Here is a 22,385-nt window from a genome sequence, read left to right as displayed (position 1 = left end):
TCACTTCAAGCCTACAGATTGTTATGAAAAAGGTTTGCAATTGCCATTTGGCACAGTTGAGAGTTGCACACTATGTGAACAACAGAAAAATAACCACGTTTTCAATAAATAATCAATAACCAACTTTTATCATACTTTCAGAACTCACAGAGAAATGTAATTTCAAGTATTGGGCCCTTAATGAAGACCAAGTTTTTCAGTATTAAAACTCAACATAGTTGAAAATAGTACCCCATTAAGGTTTTAAACTGTCAGTCTTGATCCTTTTCAATATGAATTGTTTTTCTTTCAGTATATAATATACAAACAATGTTATCATTAATATTCACTCAATCTGAGGCTTGCAGTGTAGCCCCATGCTGGCAGAGCAGTATCTCCGAAGAACTGAATACTCTCTATATTAAGAAAACTGTCCATAATGAGTCTAGCTAAATAGCACATAAGACATAACCCCATCTCACATAGACTTAGCATTTACAGGAAAATTCATTAAATTAGCTCCAGAAAGAAAGGCAAAAGGGCACATTTCTCTACATTGATAGAAATGGTAGATTTTTTTTAATGGAGACTCTTAGAGCCAGGGTGGATGAGATCCCAGTTTCCAAATGTCTATACCTTGGAGACAGGATTGATAGTCTTATTAGTCTGTCCTTTGTGTACTTAAAACATCCCAAGTCTCTGGTGCTAAAAGATTTATATATCATTTTATATTTATAACTCATTTCTATTCATTACTCTTCAGGGTAGATGCAAGCAGGTTGTTCTGGTACTGGCCCCAGGTTTCAGAGAAGATGACAGCTGCCACTGAGAGATTATGTGATGGTTTAGAAGCTTGCAAGTGGCAGCAGTAGGAGTTTTTATTGTCTCTTAGAATATGTGGTCAGAAGTGAAAGAGAAGTTTTGGAGAGTCAGAAGATTTTGCTCAGGTTAGATAGATACCCCCAAACTTTGGTAGCTAGAACTTTACCCAGTATGGTTAGATCCTTAGAAATCTACACTGGCCCTTAGAGTCCCCTTGGGGGACTATGTTGTGGCTACTAAATTAGTGGAGTTAGGTAGAGGAGTCGGTTGCTGTTGATCAGCCCCGAACCTTCTCTCCATGTCTTCATTCCCTGACACCATATATTTAAAGATGGAGAGAAGAGACCAACATAATAATATATTAGGAGTTACCTATCAGGAAACAAAACGTAACTGTGATTTTCACCCACTCCCAATTAAGAGGAAACGAGTGGGTATTCCATTACATTGATTATCTTAAGAATTACTGTGCTGGAAATTTCACAGTAAAGGAAAGTTAGCCATCACCATTTCTTCCTGTAATGGGGCTTTGCTCCCATGTATGTGCCTTTGGGAGCAACATACCATGAAATTGTTTTGGCATTGTTTCTAAAAATATATTTTTTTCTGATAATACTGTTCTGTGGAGTTAAAAATTTTTCACTGTGATAAAATACACATAAAATTTACCATCTTAATCATTTTAACAGTTCATTAGTGTCAAGTAAATTTGCATTGTTGTGCAACCAATCTCCAGAACTCCTCATCTTGTAAAACTGGAACTCTATGTTCATTAAAATACAACCTCCCATTCCTGTCTCCTCTCAGAGCCTGACAACCACCATGCTATTTTTTGACTGAGCTTCCTTGCTGGCTCAGTGAGAAAAAAATCTGCCTGCCTATGCAGGAGATGTGAGTTCGATCCCTGGGTTGGGAAGATCACATGGCAACCCACTCCAGTATTCTTGCCTGGAGAATCCCATGGTCCCAGGAGCCTGGTGGGCTAGAGTCCATGGGATCACAGAGTCGGACATGATTGAGCAAATAAACAACCAGGACAATGAATTTGGTTATTCTAGGTATCTCATGTAAATAGAATCATACGGTATTTTTTGTGTGTGACTGTCTTATTTCACTTAGCATGTCATCAAGGTTCATTCATGCTGTGATATATGTCAGAATTTCCTTCCTTGTTAAGGCTTTATAATAGTCTATTGTATGTTTATACCACATTTTGCTTATCCATTCATTCACAGATGGACAGTTGGCTTGCTCCCACCTTTTGGCTATTGTGAATAATACTGCTATGAACAGGACTATACAAATATCTTTTTGAAACTCTGCTTTCAATTATTTTGGATATATACTCAGAAGTGGAATTTCTGGATCATATTGTAATTTTATTTTTAGTTTTTTGAGAAACTGCACATCTGTTTTCCATAATGACTGTACCATTTTGCATTCCTACCAATGATCCTACCACTTTCTGTACATCCTTATCAATATTTGTTTATTTACTGTTTTTTTAAATAGTAACCATCCCAATGGTTGTGAGGTGGTATTTCCTTGTGGTTTTAACTGGCATCCAACTAATTATTAATGATGCTGAACATCTTTTTATATGCTTGTTGGTTTTTAAAATGTCTTCTTGGGAGAAATGTTTATTCTAGTCCTTTTTCTGTTTTTAAGTCAGGTTTTCTGTTGTTATTGCTGTTGTCTGTGAAATTTTGTGGCAAAGGACCTCATGGTCAGAGTATGGAAACCCTGATTGTTTTATCACCTTCTGAAAGATTGCAGTAAACCCGTATCATGTTAAAGGCTCTGAGAATTACTACAGTAAAGAAAGTTGCTAACTCTGTGTAACACAGTATTTTCCATACATAACTACTGTGGAATTATTCTGCACTGAACACTTATTCCCATCTTGAGCCAGTGGGTAGCCACTGAATGCAATTTGTGAAAAGCTCTTCTAAGGGTTTAAAAAAATAGTCCATGAAGAGACATTTCCATATGAGAAGGAAAAGCTGTTATAGCAGGCTTCATCATGCTGTGTCTCCCACCCAGTCAAGCTTTTCTCTTTCATCATTTTGCAGATATTTACTGAGTGCTGACTCAGTGCTGGGGATATTGAAAAAATAGGTTTTAGCCACTTTGAGAATCTCAATGGGGAGGTAAATAATTACAGTAGAATTTGGTAAAGGTGCTGTGATAATGGTAAGACACATTATCTTAGGTTGTTTGGTCACAAGTAACAGAAAGCAAATCAAACTAGCTTTTGCAAAAGAGAGGCATGTGTTACAAGGATACAGAGCTGTCTCACGAAACTCAAGGGCAGGAATGCAGCCAGTTTGAGAAAGGATCTGGAAAGTAGCCAGAATTCTCTATTTGTCCTTTCTTCTCTTTGAGGATCTGGATAGATTTTTCTACTATGCACAATATTCTTTTTATATGACTGCCTCAAAGCTTTTTACTTTACATATTATAGTTGTATGTACTTGCAGAGAATATTTTGCATTTTTGTAAATCCTAATTCTAAATTCCAGGGAAAAGAGAGTAAAGTGACTCTGTGGAACAAGTACCTATACATGGTTCAGTCAACTGTGGCCAGGTTGATGGAATCACTTACCAAAACATGACTGCTATGGACCTAACATCCTCTCTTACTTCTTCTGTCACTTTCAGCTTCCAGTTCCTGCTCTGCTGATACTGATAATGATTGTCTATTGAGAAAACCGAATATAATTAACATAAAAGTTTAATACTGATAAGGTAATTCTGAATAAACATTAGAAGACTTACCTACATACTAGCAATGAATAATTAAAACGTGTAATAGAAAAGTACAGCCCATTTAAATAATAAAAAGACAATTTAAATAAATATTATTCTTAACAAGAATGTTGTTGTTTAGTTGCTAAATCATGTCTGACTCTTTGTGATCCCATGGACTGCAGCATGTCAGCCTCCTCTGTTCTCCACTACCTCCTGGAGTCTACTCAAATTCTTGTCCATTGAGTTGGTACAGGAATTACTGGATACAGGAATTAACAAAAATATGCAAGACTAAACATTTTAAAATTTAAATGAAAAACTGGGACTTCTCTGGTGGTCCAGTGGCTAAGACTGAACTTCCAATGCAGGGGACCAGGGTTTGATCCCTGGTCAGGGAACTAGTTCCCACATGCCTCAACTAAGAGTTCACATGCCAAAACTAAAGATCCCACATCTGTATGTCTTCTTTGGAGAAGTGTCTGTTTAGTTCTTTGGCCCACTTTTTGATTGGGAGGGATGGGATGGGGAGGGAGGTGGGAGGGGGGTTCTGAAAGGGGAAAACATGTACACCCATGGTGGATTCATGTCAATGTATGGCAAAACAAATACAATATTGTAAAGTTAAAAAATAGATAAATAAACTAATTAAAAAAAAAAATAAAGATCCCACATGCTGCAACAAAAATGGAAGATCCTGCCTGCCTCAACTAAGACCTGACGCAGACAAATTAAAAGAAAATTTAAATGAGAAGCCATTGATCTTTAACAAAATATCTTAATTGGGCTTTCCAGAAGTTGCCTTTTGAAACTCAGTTACTGTCATCCTTTAAGCCTATCTCTTTTATACCAACTTGGACAAAAAGTAAGAGTAATCATTGAGGTGAACCACCTAGCTTCAATGAGACAGACCGTGGATATTCATTTGCTGACTTACACTCCTTACCTGCCTTTATATATGTTAGCAACTTGCACTAATTGTTGAGGTAATGAATAAGTAAGAGAGGACTTAGGCAATTTCAAGAAAGATAGATTAGCCACTGGAAGCCAGAGTATGATAAATCAACGTGGCATCCATGTCTGAGAAGTTGGCAGAGATCAAATTCATCACACAAATTCATCACATACATAAAATATTTTACTTAAATACTACTCACCTGAGGTTCTGTCTTTTCCAGATTTGTAATAGGAGGAAACTTTTGTAGATTCAGAAAGGGAAATGTTTGGGGATAATGTTTTATATATTTTCACAGGGAAGCATCTTCATCTTACAGGTTTTTAGAATATTTATTCTATGAATGATTTTCTAAAATACTATATTTTTACTATAGCTATTAGACCATTTTATCTTAGGTAATAAAAATCCTAAATTGGGATTACCCCATTTTTTTAAACATATTCTTTAAATCCCATTCTTTAAACCTATATATTACTTTGTTCTGCTAACATTTATATGTTTTTCATTCACATAACTCTTCCTCCTCAAATAGTTTAAATTTGTGAGGTTAGGTAGTACTGTTTTTCTCTTATCCTGTGAACCTTTAACTCTTTAACCCTGTGAATACCTCTTGTTTTTTTTTAAGATGATAATTTCTTAAGGGATACAGTTTCTTTAATCCTAGGCGCTTTAGATTTTATTATAATACATTTCTTATGGAAGACATTGGAAAATTATCATTTTCAAATGTAATTAAGTGGAAATAGCTCATTGTTTGCCTTGTATTATTTACATTCAAATATTATTTTTTGGCCAAGTAGAGAATAAAAGAAATTTCAAGAGCAAACTAAGTGACTTTTTCCCCTTTTCATCTGAACTTCAGATACTGATACATAGTAACTCCAATGATTAAGGCTCCAACAGCAGGAGTGGATAGGTTATTAAAACTCTCCTAATTGACATTTTTAACAGAGAAGCACATGATTGGCATCATCAAATCTCTTGAAGACATTTTAACATGCAGACAGAATCATTCACTTATTGATCTGCTCAACAAATTAGACAGTCAACTAATTCCAGCACTGAGGATTTTCCGTGTATTCTTTTAATAGGGGTCAGCAAACTATGGCCTGCAGGACAAATCCATCCAATTTCTTGTTTTGGTAAATTAAGTTTTTGTGGAACACTGCTGATACCACCAAACTCATTCATTTACATATTGTCTCTGGTTGCTTTGATGTTGCAACAAAAGAGGTGATTAGTTACAACAGTGACCATATGGCCTGCAAAGCTGAAAATATTTATTATATGGCCTTTTACAGAAAAACTCTGCAAGGAATTCCAGTTTCAGGCCCTGAATGTAAAGATCTTGGAAGTTGTCATTTCTGTCCTTATAACTCTTACCCTTTCAGCTGAGCAAACTAAAAGTCAATTATTTTTTAAGGATGCATTAGAGAACAAGGCCACACAGCAAACTGCCATTCCAAAATCTGGGGGGACCGGTGAGCACAGAGAGTCACTACCAAGATTTGCTCACCTGAATCAGAAGCCACTGGATCATTAACTAGTAGGAACACTCGCATGGTAATCTTCATTAACTGCTTGAGCTTGAGTATGGGCTAGCCTGAGCATAGGTAAATCCTAGAGTCTTTGGGGAGCCCCCACACTTTGATGGAATTTACCTCCAAAAATATCACTAGTGTTAAATGGGAGAAAAATGCCTTCAACGCTCTGGCAGGGGGAAGAGAAATGTAACCATTTTGAAATATACTGTGTTCTCTATAACAAAGGCCTTGTCCCACAAGAGGAACAGAAATTCTCTCATTCAAGCTATCTTTAGCCTTTCTGTCTCATCAAAGAAGGGCAAACTAAGGAACACCCGTGGAGACCATAACCTAGGGACACAGGTCCAATAAAAGACTGAGATTTAATCATAAGGTTATAGCATGCTTCCCCTCCTCCACCCCTTATCACCTACACCAAACAGGAATCCAGTGTAACAGCAGTGAGTCCAGCTGAATAAGCTACAAGACAGATTCTGAGAAGGAGTATTTAGGGAAGTAAAGTCTAGAGGAGAGACAAAGACAAGGACACAAGAGGAATTTGAAAACTCTGGCCTCTACTGCTGCAGGAAACATTAAACACAGTGCAACTCCTAAACAGATGAGCATAAAATATCATACTAAAGGCCTATTTCCCTCAGTTTCCATTACTTGGTAAATGATGTCTTGCTTTCAACAGAAAATTTAAAAAGGCATTCTAAAAGGCAAAAAAGAAAATGCTCTGAAAAGACTAGGCAAGTATCAGAACTACATTCAGAAATGACAGAAATGTTGGAACTATCAAACAGGGAATTTAAAATAATTACGATACTGTAAAGGTTTAATGCGGAGAAGGCAATGGCATCCCACTCCAGTACTCTTGCCTGGAAAATCCCATGGACAGAGGAGCCTGGTAGGCTGCCGTCTCTGGGGTCGCACAGAGTCAGACACGACTGAAGCGACTTAGCAGCAGCAGCAAAGGTTTAATGAAAAGAGTAGATAACATACAGGAACATGGGTAATGTAAGCAGAGAGATAGAGATGCTTGGAAAGAACAAAAATACTAGAAAAAATTTTAAAGCACTCTAATGGAAATTAAATGTCTTTGTCAAGGCTGACTAGAGAATCAATGAACTTGAAGACAGGTCCATAGACACTTCCCTAGTGAAAACAGAATATGCAAAAACTGTGGGACAATTTCAAAAAGTATAACATATGTGCAATAAGAAAACCAAAAGGAGAAGAGAGAACAGAGCAGAATAAACATGTGAAGTAAGAAAACCAAGAATTATCAAAAATTGGCAACAGAAACCAAACCACAGATCCAGGAAGCTCAGAGAACATCAAGCAGATGAATACCAAAAATACCACATCTGTTTATATTATATTTAAACTGCAGAAAACCAAGACAAAGAAAATTTGAAAGAAACCACAGCACAGGGGAAAAAATATTTTATCTATAAAGAAACAAGGATAAGAATTACAGTATACATCTTGTCAGAAACCATGCACACAAGAGGAGAGCAGAAAAAAATATTTAAAGTGCTGAAAGAATAAAACACCAACATAGAATTCTATATCCAGCAAAATTATCCTTCAAAAATGAAAGAGAAATACTTTCTCATACAAACAGTAATTGAGAGAATTCATCATCATCTGACTTGCCTTGCAAGAAATATTTTAACAAGTTGTTCAGGGAGAAGGGAAATTATGTAGATTAGAAACTTGGATCAAAATTAAAAAGGAGATATGTCATAGAAGGAATAAATGAAAGAAAATAAAATGTTATAATTTTCAATTCTTTATGGAACTAAAATATGATGCTGTGTAAAGTACTACTAGTAACAATGGATAGGTGAACTGAATGACAGCAATATCATAAGGGGTGATGTGAAGGAAGAATTGGGAATTTTCAGTTACAGAGTACCTACACTATAACTGAAGCATTGTAGTGTTATTTGAAGGTGGATTTATATCAGCTGAAAATATATATTGCAAACTCTAGAAAAACTGCTAACATTTAAACAAGTAAGTCTAATTGATATGTTAAGAGTGGAGATAAAATGGAATCATATGAAATAATAAATGAAAACCAGAAAAGGCAGAAAAAAAAGATGAACCAAAAAAAAAAATGAGGAAATCAATAAAAGCAATTACACAATATACATTAACTCAACTATATCAATAATCACTTTAAATATGAAAGGTATAAATACAACCAATTAAAAGACAAACATTGTCAACCTGTAGTGAAATACCATGTTTAACATACAACTGGTAAAAATCTAAAAGATTGAGAAAATGCTCCATAGAGACTGTTCTTAGAAAACAAATGCTCTCATTCACGTTCTCATTCATTTACAGTAACTCAAAATGATACATTCTTATATAGAAGAATTTAAAAATATTTATCTAATTTATCTACATATTGATATTAGCCTTTGATTTTTGGATCACATCCGTAGATTCTGGCATATATACAAAATATACTATAAGCAAGGCTATTAGTTGTGGCATTAAAGATCTATCAATGGGGAACTGGTTAAACAGTCTATTATACACTCACTCAAAGCAGTAGTATGCATCGCTAAAGAATAATGAGATAGATGTCTATATCTTGATAGATGACTCTAGAATACATTTTAAGTGAAAAAAGTACTGAATACTATTTATAGACTGACACTGTGTATAAGAAAAAGGGTGTTGTATATGTACATATACACATGTATGTATTTTATTAAATTTTCAAAATACATGCCATGTAAATACACAACAAAAAACAATAAAATTTTGCTTATGCAGAGGGTAGGGGGAAAGGATTAATATACCAGCAAAAGAAACAAGAATTCAGTGACTTTTTCCTAGTTTGACTTGGAACTATATAAATATTTTAAATAATTTAAAATTATACTTCAAAAAAATGAAATATCTAAAACTGTAAAACATCCTATAACAACAGCTGTCATGTTCAGTGAGTGTCAGTTTATATACCAGCTAACAGAGAGTGAACTGTTTAGGTTTTCTGCACCCTCAGTGGTGATCTTGTATATGTGAACCTGTAATACTTTCCTATTACATATTAGAAATTAATGGCTTTAAAAAATAAAATAAAGAAAGACAGATTTTCAGAGTGGATTAGAAAAAAAAAGATTCAACACTATGTTGTCTGTACGAAATCCACTTTAAAAATGAAGACCCAGATAGGTTAAAAGTAAAGGGATGGGGAAAGATATACTATGTAAACACTAATAGAAAAAGATTAAGTAGCTACACTATTTTTAGATAAAGCAGACTTCAGTATAAGAAAATTATAAAGGATAAAGAAGGGCACTATCTAATGATAAAGGAATAAATTCTCTAAGACACAGGAATACTAAATGTCTGTTCACCTAACAGGAGAGGGTCAAATATATGAGGCAAAAACTGGCAGAACTGAAAGAAGAAATAGAGGAATCCAATATTGTAGTTGGAGACTTTGACATCTGTCTCCATAAGTCATTGATAGCTCAAGCAGTCAGAAAATAGATAAGGAGAGATTGATCAACTTGATCCCACTGACATTTATGAAATACTTCCAACAAAAGCAGAAAACGCATTCTTCTAAAGCTCACATGGAACTCAGTAAAACAGAACAGATTTTGGGCCATAAAACACACATTAACAAATTTAAAAGAACTGGTATCATATTCTGAGATATTATTCAGACTACAATGGGGTTGAATTAGAAATCGATAACAAAAAGATTGTTGGAAAATTCCCCAGTATTATGAAATTAAACAACATATGTCTCAATACCAGAGGTTAAAGAAGTCTCAAGAGAAATGAAAAATTATTTTGAACTAAATGGAAATAAAAATACAACTTATCAAAATTTGTGGGATATAGCAAAAGCAATACTTAGTGGGAAATTTATAGCATTAAAAGCACATATTAGAAAAGAAGAAAATGCTAAAATCAATTATCTAAATATGACTGTAGCTTGCCAGGCTCCTCTGTCCATGGAATTCTCCAGGCTAGAATACTGGAGTGGGTAGCTGTTCCGTTCTCCAGGGGATCTTCCCAACCCAGGGATCAAACCCAGGTCTCCCGCATTCTTTACCACTTGAGCCACCAGAGAAGCCCAAATAAGCATATACCTTTAGGAAACTGAGAAAGAAGAACAATTTAGCTCTAAAGCAAGAAGAAAAGAAATAATACAATCTAGGAAAAGATGGAATAATTAGGCATAAATCTGAAAAAAAGTTATGTAAGTTGTAGATGTAGAAAACTATAAAACTCTAATTAAATAAATCAAAATTATTTAAATAAAGGGAGACATATTCCATCTTAACATTCAGAAAACTAAGATCATGGCAACTGGTCCCATCACTTCATGGCAAATAGATGGAGAAACAGTGGAAACAGTGACAGACTTTATTTTTGGGGGCTCCAAAATCATGGCAGATGGTGACTGCTGCCATGAAATTAAAAGACGCTTGCTCCTTGGGGGAAAAGTTATGACCAACATAGACAGCATATTAAAAAGGAGAGACATTACTTTGCCAACAAAGGACCATCTAGTCAAAGCTATGGTTTTTCCAGTAGTCATGTATGGATGTGAGAGTTGGACTATAAAGAAAGCTGAGCACCGAAGAATTGATGTTTTTGAACTGTCGTTTGGAGAAGACTCATGAGAGTCCTTTGGATTGCAAGGAGATCCAACCAGTCCATCCTAAAGGAAATCAGTTCTGAATATTCACTGGAAGGACTGATGCTGAAGTTGAAACTCCAATACTTTTGCTACCTGATGCAAAGAACTGACTCATCTGAAAGGACCCTGATGTTGGGAAAGATTGAAGGCAGGAGGGAAAGGGGACGACAGAGGATGAGATGGTTGGATGGCATCACCTACTCAATGGACATGAATCTGAGTAAGTTGGCGATGGATAGGAAGGCCTGGCATGCTGCAGTCCATGGGGTCGCAAAGAGTCGGACATGACTGAGTGACTGAACTGAGAGATATTCCACGTTCATAGATTAGAAGACTTAGTATATTATTAAGATGTCACTTCTCAAATTGATCTATATATTCAATACAGTCCCCATCAAGACGCCCCAAAGCCATTTTGTAGATACTGACAATTTGATTCTAAATTGAATAGAATACAAAAGACCTAGAATAGCCAACACAATACTGATGAACAAGAACAACCTGGAAGACTCACACTATCTAACTTCAAGACTTACTATAAAGCTACAGTAATGAAGAGAGCATGGTATTGGCAAAATATTATAATAAACAGATAAATGAATGGAACATAATAGAGATCCCAGAAATACACCCATACAAGTATAGTCCATCGATCTTTGACAAAGGGTTAAAAGCAATTCAATGAAGACAGTATAGTTTTTTGTTTTTTTTTTAACAAATGGTGATGGAATAACTGGGTACCCATATGCACAATTAGGATGATGATAACAAAAGAAATCGTCTACTCACTGACCCAATAACTTTCACAAAAATTAAATCAAATTGGATCATCAGTTCAGTTCAGTTGCTCAGGAGCCTGACAGGCTACAGTCCATGGGGTCGCAGAGAGATGGACAGGACTTAGACACTGAGCATACAACAGCAACATTCAGAAGGCTTGATGTACGCTCAGTTCAGTTCAGTCACTCAGTCGTGTCTCTTTGCGATCCCATGGACTGCAGCACGCCAGGCCTCCCTGTCCATCACCAACTCCTAGAGTTTACTCAAACTCATGTCCATTGAGTAGGTGATGCCATCCAACCATCTCATCCTCTGAGATTGGATCATAGACAAAAATAAAACTATGAAACTTCTAGAAGGAAATATAGGAGAAAATCTAAGTGATTTTGGGTTTGGTAATAAATTTTTAGATACAACCTAAAAGCATAATCTATAATATAAAAGCAAAAATTGATAAGTTGTATTTAATTGAAATTAAAAGCTTCTGCTGGGCTAAAGATCTGAAGAGACCACTTAACAAAGATGATACACAGTTGGCAAATAAGCACATGAAAAGATGCTCAATATTATTTCTCATTAGGGAAACTGCAAACTAAAATAAAAATGTGATACCACTATACACCAGTTAGAATGACTAGATGAGTAAGTTCTGGTGACATAATATGTAGCATGGTTAAATTACTCAACAATATTGTATTGTACACTTGAAAATTACTGACAGAGTAGATCTTAAATGTTCTCATTACACATACAAAAAAGGTAACTATGTGAGGTAATGGATATATGAACTAACCTTATTGTGTTGATCATTTCACAATATAAATGTATATCAAATTTTTGCATTTACACTTTAAACTTACACAATGTTATATGTCAAATATATCTCAATCTGGAAAAAGTAGCTAGAATAAAAAAAATGGTAATACTAACAACTGGTGAGGATGTGGAGTAATAGGAACTCAGTTATTGCTGATTAATGTTACAGCCAGTTTTGTAAAGAGTGTCTTGAAAAGCTAAACATAGTCTTATCATATGATCCAGCTCTTGTGCTGCTAGATATTTACAAAATTAATTTGAAAACTTATGTCTACACATAAATGAGCATGTGAAGGTTTATAGTGGTTTTATTCACATCTGCCAAAAAACTGGAAATTATCAGGATGTTTTTCAATAGGTGAATGGATAAACAAACCTTGATATATCCATATAATAAAATATTATCCAATGACAAAAAATATGAGCTATCAAACCATGAAAAGAAATAGATAAATCTTAAATGCATATGGGAATCTATAAGGAGCCAAGCTTATTCCATCCCTATCTAATTTCCAAATATATTACTTTCTGAAAAAGGCAAAATTATAGAGACATTAAACTTTTCAACGGTTTCCAAGGTTGAATAGATAAAGCACAGGGAGTTTTTCTTTTTTTTAGGGAAGTGAAATTATGCTGTAGTTATTATAGATACTATAATAGTGGGTTTGTGACACACAAGCTTGTCAAAATTCATAGAAATTTACAGCACAGAGTGAACCTTAATGTGTCCAAATTAAAAACAAAATCATTTAGCAGGTCAGAGAACCCCAGGAGAGAATGCATAATGTGACAAGATAATCTAACCACATTACAAACGTGTGAAACAATTTCACTGAAAGTGGGTAGAGGGGACGGTAGTAACCTGAGTAACTTTGGAAATGAGTAGAATCTTTAAGACTATAGGCAAAAGAAACTGTATATACTTATTCCACTTTAGTTGATAAACATTTTTTACTATGGAAGTATAGATTAAAAATTCTGATACCACTATACATTTATACTGGTATTGAACAATGAAGTAAATTGACAGTAGATGGTGGGAGCCAGATTTCTTAATGTTGGAGGGGGAGTGTATAGCTAATCACTGGGAGGAGGTTAGAATGATTTTTCTGGTAACTGATTAGATCTGGGGATATCAGTATGAACTATGTCCAACTTAATACAGAGACAGATGGTTACACACAGAAATAGTGATAGATATGTGTATATGCCCAGATACAGTTCAGTTCAGTTGAGTCACTCAGTTGTGTCCGACTCTTTGCAACCCCATGAATTGCAGCATGCCAGGCCTCTCTGTCCATCACCAGCTCCTGGAGTCTACCCAAACCCATGTCCATCGAGTCGGTGATGCCATCCAACCATCTCATCCTCTGTCGTCCCCTTCTCCTCCTGCCCCCAATCCTACCCAGCATCAGGGTCTTTTCCAATGAGACAACTTTTCACATGAGGTGGCCAAAGTATTGGAGTTTCAGCTTCAACATCAGTCCTTCCAATGAACACCCAGGATTGATCTCCTTTAGGATGGATTGATTGGATCTCCTTGTAGTCCAAGGTACTCTCAAAAGTCTTCTCCAACACCACAGTTTAAAAGCATCAATTCTGCGGCACTCAGCTTTCTTCATTGTCCACCACTCACATTCATACATGACCACTGGAAAAACCATAGCCTTGACTAGACGGACTTTTGTTGGCAAAGTAATGTCTCTGCTTTTCAATATGCTACCTAGGTTGGCCATAACCTTCCTTCCAAGGAGTAAGCGTCTTTTAATTTCATGGCTGAAATCACCATCAGCAGTGATTTTGGAGCCCAAAAAATAAAGTCTGGCACTGTTTCCACTGTTTCCCCATCTATTTCCCATGAAGTGATGGGACCAGATGCCATGATCTTAGTTTTCTGAACGTTGAGCTTTAAGCCAGCTGTTTCACTCTCCTCTTTCACTTTCATCAAGAGGCTCTTTAGTTCTTCTTCACTTTCTGCCATAAGGGTGGTGTCATCCTCATATCTGAGGTTATTGATATTTCTCCCGGCAATCTTGATTCCAGCTTGTGTTTCTTCCAGCCCAGCGTTTCTCATGATGTACTCTGCATATAAGTTAAATAAGCAGGGTGAAGATATACAGCCTTGACATACTCCTTTTCCTAATTGGAACCAGTCTGTTGTTCCATGTCCAGTTCTAACTGTTGCTTCCTGACCTGCCTACAGATTTCTCAAGAGGCAGGTCAGATGGTCTGGTATTCCCATCTCTTTCAGAATTTTCCACAGTTATTGTGATCCACACAGTCAAAGGCTTTGGCATAGTCAATAAAGCAGAAATAGATGTTTTTCTGGAACTCTCTTGCTTTTTCAATGATCCAGCAGATATTGGCAATTTGATCTCTGGTTCCTCTGCCTTTTCTAAAACCAGCTTGAACATCTGGAAGTTCATGGTTCACGTATTGCTGAAGCCTGGCTTGGAGAATTTTGAGCATTACTTTACTAGCATGTGAGATGAGTGCAATTGTGCAGTAGTTTGAGCATTCACATATATTCTCTTATTCTATCAATTGAGAGAACATAGGAGCAATGATATCTGAGTAGCAATGAGCACATCTAGGACTCAGCTCTTGGTTTCTAATACCATTTCCCAGTCACAGGAACCAAGGCTCCTTAGAGAAATGGCTGATTCTAGGACTTGGTCAGGCAAAATAGAAGATTAGGGAGGAGGATGGTATAGTTCCAGCAAGTAATTGAGTACTAAAAAATAAAAAGCAACCCGTAAAGATTTGTATATGTCAAAGGGACATAAGAGCCAAAGAGTCGTTTTCAAAAAGACATTTGATAGAGCTTCAAATGGCCAAATCTGAAATAACTCAAGCAAATATATAAATACATACATAAATATTGGATTAGAATCCAAAATACATAGATATCCACAAGTTCAATATACATATTGAATAGCTAACTAACTAAATGGAGGAGGTAAGACAATTCTCCCATGTAGAAGAATTCTAAATAATTTATGTAAATATTCCATCCTCAATTAACATAGTGTTATTCTCCACTCTTTAAGTATGGGCTGCACATGATGACTTTTTCCCAATAATCATAGTACAGAGAAAGAGGGAAAAAAGGGTAACTTCTGAGTGCAAACACTACTTCAGTCAAGTGATCAAGGTCAGTACCAACAATGATGTCATGCTGATATTAATAGTATATTGTAGCCATGATACTATGTGATGAAAATCACAGTTTACCTCTGTGACCTTCCTTCTGAAAAGCTGTAACCCCAGACTAATCTTAAGAAAACATCAGATAAACCCCAATTGAGGAATATTATGTATATAAAATATCTAATCAATAGTTTTCAAAATTCTCAAGGTCATCAAAAACAAGGACATCTGAGGAACTGTCACATCTCAGAGAAGCCTAGAGAGACATGACTAAATGTCTAAATGTAATGTAGTACCCTAGATGGGATCCTGGAACAGAAATAGGACCTATATACAAATTAAAGAAATCCAAATGAAGTTTGACCTTTAATAATAATGTGTCAATAGTTGTTCATTAATTATAATAAATCTACCATATAATGTAATATATTAATAATAGGAAAAACTGGGTATAGTGTATATGGGAACTCTCTGTACTCCGTAATTTTTCTGTAAATCTAAAATTGTTCTAAAATTAAAAGCAAAAAAAAAAAAAAACTTTGCTGATCCTGCTTTAAGTGAAAGAAAAATGGAAGTGATTGGTTTGTACATTGTTTTATGAGAGGACAAAAAGGTGAATTTGTAAAAGGAAGATAACAAGATGGTTTCAGATTGTTCCCATCTACTGAAGACTCAGTTTAAACCCTGATTCCCCTCAGTTCAAAATTAACTATCTTTCAGCGTGGGAAGACAGCATATTGCATGGCATAGGAAACTGGAAAGAAATACACAAAATATTGTGATGTTCAACGCAAAACAGTTACTTGCAAATATTTGATAGGGATTCATTACATATGTCCTTTACTTTAAAAATTGCAATTTAAATTCCCAATTTTATTATATTTAAAGAGGGGAGTATTTGTTTGTAGAAATGAATTCTTATTAACAAATGGAATGAAATGTGAATAAAGGACCCTTCTGGAAAAAAATATTATTGCATAAGGTAAAAGCAATGGAAAATTCATTACTTTTTTTTTTTTTAACTCCCCACAGAGTTAATTTCTTCATGGTGCTGAAGGCTTTTGCTTTGAAATTCATTTTATTGACCTAAAGCTTAAACTGCAGGGTGACTCAAGGCTAATTGACAGGAGGGAGAGAACACCATGCTAGCACTGTCATGTATGCTCTCACTCACTCTCTTGTTAAAAGACACATTATGTAAATAGATCCTCCACAGCAATTTGCTAGCATTTTTTTGGTCCCTGGTAAAGTATTACCCATGTTTGTCAAGGAGGAAGAGTAAAATCTACTCTTTCAAAGGGTTCAGTGATTATGTCCCTCCACTTCAATTTCTGCCTGAAATTCAAAGTCCACGTAAAAGGTTTCAAAACCTAAAGGTAGTTTTACTCAGTACCTGACTTATGTGTATAATGGGGGTTTAGAAAAAAAAAAGCCTATGTAGAAGCAGGAAATAGATAATTAGACTCTGAGACATATTTCTTTAGAGAAGTACTTTTCCAGATTTAACACGTAGCTGCAGAATCCATCTCTATCACACTAGCCAAATAAGTGATCAGTTTTCCATCCAGTTATCTATATGTCAGTCAAAGCATAGACAAATCACAGACTGATGGGTGAAGCATGGAGAGTAGCAACAGCCTGTTAGGCTACTCATTAATCAGAATCCAGATTCTTCTTCAATTAAACACTGTGGAAATTACAGGTGAAGGCAAGGTCTTCTATCTTTGATGGAGTGATTAAAATCTTTCTCAATGAAACATTATTCCTATGGATGGTTCTCACAAAGCATATAAGAAAGCACTGTTGAAAGGAATAAAAAGAGTAAGGGGCTTTTATGAAAAATAGTTATGACTGATGAATAAATTATAAATGTCTTTAGTTCACCTTTGTGCTGATGTTATCCATGCTTTAATATAAGCCTTTACTAATAGGAGCCCCTGAGAATTTGATTCTCTCTTAAAGCCATAAAGAGAAGCCAATTAATACAGAGGGACACATAAAAACTGATCTGAAAAAAGGCTCTATGTCCTTGGGTTTGGGAAATTAAAACTAGCTTTAAGTTCTTAATTTGCAGTGTGTTTTCCTAGCATTAGTGGAAAAAAGAGAATCTCGTTTGATAGTCTTAAAATCTCTCATGTTTGTTCTTTTAGTATCAATGTATTTGAACAGAAAGTAATTTAAGCAAAATAAATTATGGCCCTGATCTTGACTGACTTTTACCCTGTGTTTCCCAGAATCCAGAGCTGTTCGGCGAGCCTGTTTCCTCTTAAACCTGAGCCTAGGCCATGTAAAATAGCTCATTATACATGAATCAGAAGTGTATCACTCCAGGACTTACATGTTTTGGAGAGGGACATCAAAACGAAAATGCTGCCTACAACTTGTGGCAGCTTTCATTTCTATTGGAGCAGTCATTTGAAACACTTTGTGACAACGAAAGAGTAATCGAACCTCTTTATCTTCCCTTTAAAAAAAGTATGAGTGGGGGATTGACTCAACGTAGGTACATGTTTGGTGTCAAAACTTAGTCATGCAAGGAGGGTAGGGCTTCTTAACCAGAGGAAATCGATACCAGCGTTAGTGTCACAGAGCTATGGAAGCAAGTGATCCTGAAGCCTTTCTTGAACAGTTTTCCTCACCTCACCATGCAGAACATTAGGATGCAACTGGAAAATGCTAGCACAGAGCATGCCAAAGCAAACCAAGAAACGACTCAAGGGAGATTGAAACTCCATGACTATACATATTCCCATCTAGTTTAAAGAACACAACCACTCACTGCAGGTCAAAGCCCCACAGTTTTATTTTAGGGAAATCATCCCTATTGCCCCTGTGGCTAGAAGGATGAGAAAATGAAAGTACCTGCAGAATGGTGGTGATATCCTCAATCAAGAAATGAGAGCACGGAATCCCTTTCATCATCTCAGATCTATTGCTTGTTCTGATACAAAGTGGCCTACCAAGGTAGTGACTGTAACATTAGACTGGAGGCCTGTGTTGTGGGCTGATAACCACATGTCTTAATAACAACTGTTTCTCTGCACTACAAGTAAAGCAGAAGATGAGGGCCATTAGCAGAATGCTGAAATTAATTCACAGAGCCAATCTTGCTTCATCTGATATTGTGAGAAAAAGTATTATCTTTGTTTCAAACCATTAGCATTAACTGCTGCTGCTGCTGCTGCTAAGTCACTTCAGTTGTGCCCGACTCTGCGACCCCATAGATGGCAGCTCACCAGGCTCCACCGTCCCCAGGATTCTCCAGGCAAGAATACTGGAGTGGGTTGCCATTTCCTTCTCCAGTGCATGAAAGGGAAAAGTGAAAATGAAGTCGCTCAGTCGTGTCCGACTCTTAGCGACTCCATGGACTGTAGCCTACCAGGCTCCTCCGTCCATGGGATTTTCCAGGCAAGAGTACTGGAGTGGGGTGCCATTGCCTTCTCCATTAGCATTAACAGTTACCAAGAATTGCAAGTATTACATGCTAATATGCACCAGGCTGTGTGCTATGGGCTTTAGGTACATAATTCATTTAATCCTCAAATAGGTCTAAGAGGAAGATATTATGATAGACATGCTAAATATGAGGAAAGAGTCTCACAGGGGTTAACCTTCTATGTCACATGTTTCACAGTTAGATGGGGCATAAATTTACTAAATCCCAGGTTTATGTGTCTCTGTGCTTGCATCCAACATTCTTCATTATACAGGCTTACCTAGTTGCCTAAATTCTTCACATTTTACCAATTATATGCACATCTGTACAATAGTGGAAGATGCATTTGTTGTAACTTGGTCAAGTTAAACACTTAGGTCTGGACAATAGCTTGATAGTAACAGCGATATGTTTGATCTCCAGAAATACTGATTGACATGACTGGAAATAACCTCTGGCAAAGTCATTCAGTTGACTTTTGTGATACCATGATCTCATTTCTGAAGATCATTTTGCATTAACCTCTTACTCACAGATTATGTCCAGAATGCAGCCACATTGCTTCACCTAAACAATGAGAAAACCCTGACCTGTCATCTCCTATTTCATTTCCTTGGAATGACTCTAGATTTGTTTATTTCCTTGGATTACAAAGAGAAAGGGACAAGGCATTTTCAGAGGTGATCAAGTCAATTACATTTAGAAATAAATGAATAATCCAAATATGAATCAATAAGGGCTGAGGGCTTTATTGGAGCAATAAGCAAATAATTTCCAATTTAATAGGAAAAAAACTTGGCTTTAGTTATCCAAGTTCGTGACTAGGTTATTTTAATCAAATTCACTACATAATGACTTGCTTGTCCTCTATTTTGCTGGCAGCATTATTAGAGCACCTATCAATAGAAAACTTGGGAAAGTTACAAAATTAACACCGAGATATTACAAGTTCATGGGGAGAAACTCATTCACTCATTATACAAATACACTTGAGTCCTTTCTGTATAGCGGGCACTGCTTTAGGTACTGAGGGTACACTAGTAAATGAAACAGGATAACCCCTATCCTCATGGAGCTTACATTCTGGGAATAGAGGGCATATATATAATATGTGAGATAATATTAATACTTGGTAAAAAATAAAAAGAGATGAGGAATGTTGAGGGTGAAAGTAATTTTAGATAGAGTAGTCTGGTTGTTTTAAAACATGTCTGCAAATTCTTTGACACATTTCCCATGGAGAGAAGGAACCATCCCCCTGAATCTGGGCTAGTTTCTGTGACTTGCTTGTAACCAAGAGAGTTCAGTGAAAATGAAGTTGCATGATTGAGATGAGACCATATATAACAAGCAATGTGGCTTATGATGGAGTCACAAGTGTTTTCCCAAATGTGCCCTACGAGGTGGTAGTACCTACCCCACCTTTCAGAATCACTGGTCAAGAACTTCTATTAGCTTGAATACACTGTAGGTGATTTCTTCTTGACTTAAGTGAAGACAGTTGGTTTTCACCCACTTAAAGTAAGGATATGATGACTGTATGTTCTTATCTACTCATTTTTATGTAATTCCCAATCCTGGGAGAGGACAATAAGGAAAACCTAGGAAGAGCTGGCAGTGGTTAGTTCTTGGGGGAAACTTGTGTTCTATATTCTCTTCATTATCCTTTGCTACATATTCAGGGCTTCTTCTGTCTGCTCAGTGGTCTTCTCCACTCCTATGGAGTTTGACTTATGCTCCAGACATAGATCAGCATTTTGAAAGTTCAATGTCAAGTGCCAATGGTACTTTCTTCTTTCCTCTTCCAGCCAAGAAAACAGAAGTTGCTCTATGTATTTCAAGTATCAAAGGTTTTAATACAGGAAATGAAAAACTTATATAAGTTTTAGAAGATCTAGGGGAGCAAAATTCAGGGAAGTGGCCAGCAAAAATCTTGGTACGAAGCATCCAAGCAGGTGGTTCTTAAGAACTAATTTGGAGACTACTGCAAATTAAACATCCTTGGTAAAGAATCTACCGGCAATGCAGGAGACCCCGGTTCAATTCCTGGGTCAGGAAGATCCACTGGAGAAGGGATAGGCTACCCACTCCAGTATCCTTGGGCTTCCCTTGTGGCTCAGTTGGTAAAGAATCCGCCTGCAATGTGGGAGACCTGTGTTTGATCCCTGGCTTGGGAAGATCTCCTGGAGAAGGGAAAGGCTACTCACTCCAGTATTCTGGCCCAGAGAATTCCATGAACTGTATAGTCCATTGGGTTGCAAAGAGTCGGACACGACTGAGGGACTTTCCCTTACTTGGGAGATGGCAACAAATACCTTAACCTGCATCAGTGGTGAGTGGTCCTAAAGGGATCCCCCTAGAAGCTCTGTGAACTTCATGTTTGTTCACATATCTCCCCAAATCTCCCACATCTTTCTCTTTTTGGCAGAATCAACCCTGGAGCCAAGTATAAAGAGGGCAATCTGGAAAATGTAGTTCCCATTTTCTCCTCTGCAATGCCTGAGAATTTAGAAGCGGGAGGTGATGGACAAGTTGACAACAGACAATCCAGCCCACCTGCTTGATAGAGCCTTTGTGATGATTAAATGAAATGATGCATATGAAATGATGGAAGAGCATGTGACTGGAAAAAATGTTATCTATTTTTAGCATTAGTATATTGTTATTGGCATTTTTATGCCTAAGGAGAAAGATATGCTCCTGTTATGTACTGATATCTTTACTTAGAAATTGAAATTTTGCCCCACAACTCAGATTCCTTGTCTCTTAGAATTATACCTTCCCTTTTGCCCAGACTGAGGTTCCTTTCCAGAAAAGGATTATGAGGTACATGTATACATGAATTAAATGTAACTCTCACAGGAAATTAAAATACCATCATCCAAAACTCTAAGCTGGTATAGCTTAGGACTCTGCATACTAATTTGGAGATATGGAAACCTTTCAAGAGTCGACAAAAATAAGAGAGGCAGTTGGAAAGTTATAATTGGAAAATTATAATATCACTTTTACTGACACAGAAAATATTTTCTAGCATCTCTTTCAAACTAACAAATATGTATTTGATATAAAGGGTTTATTTTAAACTCTTAATATATTTTGTGCTTTTTTGAGTTGGGGAAATAAAATTAAAGAAACAAATAAATGTCACTTTTCAACTATAAAGGGGAAGATAATGAATGAGCAGTTTGTTTATCTGAAACTGCACACTTTTTATGATAATGAATATATTTCATATTTCTTCATTCATATGAGGTAAGCATTAACTGAGGGTTTTTTCATTTATTTTTTTTTAATTGAAGGATAATAGCTTTACAGAATTTTGTTGTTTTCTGTCAAACCTTAAAATGAATCAGCCATAGGTATACATATATCCCCTCCCTAACTCAGGGTTTTTATTGGAACTTTCAGAATGCTTCAGTGAACACTTCATACATAATTTAAAGGTATTTATGTAATCAAGCTTTGCACCAGAATTGTTCCCTC

At 36.2% G+C, this 22,385-nt stretch overlaps 1 long non-coding RNA gene across 1 annotated transcript in view; it reads right to left on the bottom strand.

The window, feature by feature from the left end:
- LOC145537167 (uncharacterized) overlaps nt 1-22,385 on the bottom strand; it is a 966,757-nt gene that overhangs the window by 120,661 nt on the left and 823,711 nt on the right. The window contains exon 9 of the long non-coding RNA XR_014076245.1: nt 3,407-3,500. This is a non-coding gene — a long non-coding RNA (uncharacterized LOC145537167). The remainder of the gene's footprint in view (nt 1-3,406; nt 3,501-22,385) is intronic.

Source organism: Giraffa tippelskirchi, chromosome X, assembly GCF_054371585.1.
Source record: "Giraffa tippelskirchi isolate mGirTip1 chromosome X, T2T-mGirTip1v1.2.pri, whole genome shotgun sequence".
NCBI classification, from domain to species: domain Eukaryota; kingdom Metazoa; phylum Chordata; class Mammalia; order Artiodactyla; family Giraffidae; genus Giraffa; species Giraffa tippelskirchi.
Note: the sequence above shows the minus strand (reverse complement) of the source record. Positions and strands in the feature narration are given on the sequence as shown.